Raw genomic sequence first — 5,074 nt, 5'->3', positions numbered from 1 at the left:
TATATATATATATATATATATATATATATATACATACATACACATACATATATATATATATATATATATACATACATATATATATATATATATATATACACGCATATATATATATATATACACGCATATATATATATATACACACACACACACATACATACATACATACATACATACATACATATATATATATATGTGTCCATGTGTATGTATGTATGTATATGTAAGCAAGCATGTATGTCTGTTATGAATGAATTCTTATGTACGTATATATCTGTAAATGTGTATGTGTATATGTATGCGCGCGTGTGTGTGTGTAAAATTTCATTCATACCAAAACAGAGTTCTTTGATAATGTGAAATGTTGTGTACCTTTTCACTAAACAAATCTATCCCCATCCTGAAAAGTAAACAATAATTTCAACGCCTGTTCCATCACCATAAAGGTAGATAAACTGCAGTCGATCCGACCACTTTCTGGTTTCGTTAATCTTTCATTAAGATGAATGTCTTATTTTACTTGGTTATTTTAGAAAAAGCTACACCTTTCAAAGGCCACTCCGCGGTTAGAGGAGAGCTATCGAAATTTTGACACGAAATAAAAGATTAGGCGTAGATAACAACGTTTGTCTGCTTTTGAATGGATTATATGTAATTATTTTTGTTTCAACAAACGGTCTTAAATTTCAGCACCTGAGAAACAAGTACCCGTATTTACGAAAGGTGGGCACCGTTAATCGAAAAGTTAACTTCGCTAATCGTTAATCCGTTAACCAAAAAGTTAACTTCGATAACCGTTAATCAGTTAATTATTTCCTATTGTAACGGAAGCTAACGATAAAAAGTGAACGTTAACTTTTATTATAGAACAAACAAAAAATCAGTTTCTGATCCAAAAACCACCTAAAAACACCTTTAAAAATTGCCAAAACTTACAAATTCCCTTAACTTCAATTGAATTGAAGTTAACGAATGTTAACTCAAGTTGATTTGAGTTAACGGAAGTTAAATGTAGCGGAAGTTAATTAGTCCGATAATGATTTCCACGATAAGGCTTCAATTGGTTCAGAATTATCTACCCCTGAATTAACATGTAAAGCAGCTGAATATTCCACAGACATCTGTATTTCAATGCAATCTTCAGGCAGAATCAGCGCGAAACTCTATGACTCGGGCCGCACAATTTGAATCGCAGGGTCAGCCCGACTGGCCGCCCTCAACACATTTCCCATTCAATCCAGTTTTTAAATAACATGACATAGGCTGACCCGATGCTATAGAAAATGACTTTAACTCAGGGTGCTACGCTGAGATCGAACCAAGAGCGTTTATGCTTGCGAAGCAAACTTCTTCACCATTCGCCCAGGGATAAGATTCAGCAAACAGAAGCATCCTCCGCCCCCTCAGATTCTGTGTCCCTCTTCTTACACCTGCTGTCGGTGCTTATCCTCACCTGAAGGTGTTGCAGCACAAAAAATATTTGAGTCATTGAAGTCTGTACATTGGGAAGAATTGTTTTACATTCCTCTGTGCTATTTACCTGTGAGATGTCGAACACGTGCAAACTATGTGCTACGTGCGCGCGTATTCATGTGTATGCATGTGTGTGTATGTGTCTGTATATGTATATGAGAGTGTGTCTATGTAAAGGTGGGTCTTTCTGACTGAATGTGTATGTGTTTTTGTATGTTTAAATGTGTGGATACGTGTATGTTTCTTGCTTGTGTCTTTATATGTACATGAATAGATATATATGTGTGTGTGTGTGCGTGTTTATGTGTGTATGTGTGTGTGTTTAAGTACACGTTTGCAAGGGCGAAAGGACACGTATCGAAGAATACCATATATGGTGAGCTTGACGTTCTCACGACGCCGCCAAGAGGAATAGTATGAAGCTCCAACTGCAAGAAAGGAATGGAGCAGAATCCGCCTTGGTGCAATAGAGAAGCCTGATTGCTGAGCTTTTCGTTTTTTCATTCGAATATTGCATCTTTTTAAACCACAAAGCGACGACAGCACCTTTTCAATCATTTACATTTTCTGACGAAAGACAATACGCCGAAACGTTACTCTTTTTACGCTCGTCACAGCAAACAAACTTATTGACCGCTTCTTTGAAATTCTTTGGTGCGCAAATTGCTACTGACACGGGCCATCATCAAATGCTTCCCTACATCCCGGATTTTACTGTATTCATGGGGGTCTTCTTTTTAATAATAACTGCCATCACAGTACGGCCGCCTGAGTGCAGGACAAAAACTGAAGATATCCAGCGCTAATAATAATAATAATAATAATAATAATAATAATAATAATAATAATAATAATAATAATAATAATGTAAGCAGGCCTAAGCCTCAACGCTTAAAACCAGGATGTAGTTGGTCCTTTATCTGTTTAACAGTAAGAGACGACAACAACAACAACATCCCTTAACGTTCCCTATGAACTTTAACATATGTACATGGGGTTTTGTCATGTGACAATGGAAATGAGAGTTTGTAAATTGTGGAAATAAATAGACACTTGGAGAATGTCAGTGAGTCACTCAGATATTGGTGGTGGTGGTGGTGGTGGTGGTGGTAGTGGTGATGGTGGTGGTGATGGTGGTGGTGTTGGTGCTGGTGGTGCTGGTGGTGCTGGTGATGAATGTTGTAACATATGCGAGAAACTGTGGCGTTGTATTGTGATAAAAGAAAAAAAACACAAAAAAAAGAAGAATAAATAAATAAATAAATAACAGGGCATCTGTTTCCCTGCCTGCAACGATTAAGACACAGGCTTAAATGCTGTCTGGTTAAAACATTCTGTTAGTAATTATGTGATTTCGTGTTCTCATTGATCACCGTCTCGCAAGTGAAATTCGTTACATAGAAACTATACTGAATCCTGTAATTGCTTATTAAGATGACCCTTCATTAAGTTGGTACAATATAGTTGTTTGTGCACACGAGTTATTTGTAGATCTCCAGTCCATTCTTTAAAAGACAGTTTCATTCATCTCTGTGACTACCAGTGAAAGACGAAGTCAATGAAATGTAAATAGATAAAAAGGAGGATAAATCTACCCTCGCGCGTTAATCAGCATACTGAACGAGCTGCTCTTTGATTGAAGACGGGTCGACCCAAAGAGAAAGAAAGCTATTTGGCTTCACGTATTCATCCTATTCGTAACTAAATTAAGGAAAGCGAAAACAAAAGATTTTTCATAGCTATTCAGCTTTGATCGATGAATTGCCCCGAGAAAAATCAAAAGGTCAGCTTATTTTCGTTAATCTCTTAGCGCAAAAGGCTAGAACAACTGGCCGAGGACCTATCTGAACTGTGGATTACGTTTTGAAGAGAGAGAGAGAGGGGGTGGGAGAAAAAATGTGTCTGGATTAACGGTTCAACATTATGAAAAAAAAAAAAAAAAAAAAATATATATATATATATATATATACACACACACTTATACATATGCGTGTTTGTGTGTGTGCGTGTGTGTGTGCGTGTGTGTGTGTGTGTGTGTGTGTGTGTGTGTGTGTTTGTATACACGTATTTTCTGTACGTTTTCATAGTTTTATTTCTCGAATTTCTCACTAGCAGCGAAAGAGGTTGTTTGTAGCCAAGAAACAAGATCATTCCTCTGGAATTTAGACGCCATCAACAGAGTAGTCGTGTATGCATGTATGTATGTATTATATAAATATAAGCATGCATGTATATACGCACATAGGGACGTAGTCATAGATATCATTGTATAAGTGGATCCTATTACATGCTGAACTTCATGAATGTTTTGCATATTTTGACAATGTTTTTGCTAGCTTGTTGCTGTAATCTCTCAATTAGGTTCTTTCTGGTATTACGAAAACCACCCCCTCAATATGGTTACTGAGGAAGATAGTGTATCTAACTAAGTAAATCAATAATTATTGATAAATGTCTAAAGTTACAGTCTGAATGGAATAGCTGCAAATTTCTCATCAGTTCAGCAAAGGTATTATCGTTTTCACTAATCTTAAACATCAAGTTAACTTCTCCTGGGTAACTAATTTCAACTGTTGTGCATAATTTCCTTCTTGGAAATCACTATGTCTGGTCTAGTATGCTTACATTTCATTGAAGTCTTGTCAGGGACATCCAGCCATCCAACTTACTTGTGAGCAGGTATGTGAGGACATGGATTAATGTCTTGCCTCGTTTCAGTCTCAGTCTCAAAGATCAAGCACACTCATCCATATTCCCCTACTTCAGCCGATAAAATCCACATCTTCCCATACATCGGCATGGACTTCTTTTAATCGTCTCTTTAAAGGCACATTAAAAGCTACTCCACTTTTCAAGACCTTACACCACGTTAATCATTGTCCGTTCTTCTTCAGATAATCAGAAAATTTTTTATGGCATGCATTTTTTTTTTTTTTTTTTTTTGTGACACAACTTAAAGTCAAAACTTGTTGACATTGGACTGTCTCTGTTATTGTCTTGGTTACCAGCATCTGTGTTTACATTACAAATTTCTTCAGTTTTCTTTCCTGTATCTTTTCCAGAGGGTCACTACTTGCGTTTGTATTTGTGGTTCCATCTGTTTATTTAAATGCCATCGTTATTTTCTTTGTCGATATATTTTTTTCCGTTTGGAATTTTCTCTTCACACTTTTTTTTGTCCTTTTTACAATATTACTTTCAGTTTGAAACATGTCGAAGGAATGATATATGCCACGTCGTTTCCGGATTACAAAAAGCCGCCGCTACCCAAAGTGAAGAAGAAGACATCTTCAAAGACGTGTAAATAAAGGAATATTTCCAAAATTACATAAAGGTTGAAAAAACAGAACTCTTAATCTGCGCCGAGGTAATGGGGCTCCCCAAGGTAATGGGGCTCCCCAAAAGTTCCATGGTTCTTCTTGTCGACTTTGCCTTTCAGCCTTTCGGGGTCGATAAATTAAGTACCAGTTGCGTACTGGGGTCGATCTAATCGACTGGCCCTCTTCTCCCAAAATTTCGGGCCTTGTGCCTAGAGTAGAAAATACATTATTATTATTATTATTATTATTATTATTATTATTATTATTATTATTATTATTAT

General features: G+C 36.4%; 1 long non-coding RNA gene across 1 annotated transcript in view; it reads left to right on the top strand.

The window, feature by feature from the left end:
- Positions 1–5,014, top strand: part of LOC128248864 (uncharacterized) — a 67,751-nt gene extending 62,737 nt beyond the window's left edge. Inside the window, exon 3 of the long non-coding RNA XR_008264989.1 lies at positions 4,676–5,014. This is a non-coding gene — a long non-coding RNA (uncharacterized LOC128248864). The remainder of the gene's footprint in view (positions 1–4,675) is intronic.
- Positions 5,015–5,074: the final 60 nt, after the last annotated feature.

This window comes from Octopus bimaculoides, chromosome 10, assembly GCF_001194135.2.
Source record: "Octopus bimaculoides isolate UCB-OBI-ISO-001 chromosome 10, ASM119413v2, whole genome shotgun sequence".
Taxonomy (NCBI): domain Eukaryota; kingdom Metazoa; phylum Mollusca; class Cephalopoda; order Octopoda; family Octopodidae; genus Octopus; species Octopus bimaculoides.
Note: the sequence above shows the minus strand (reverse complement) of the source record. Positions and strands in the feature narration are given on the sequence as shown.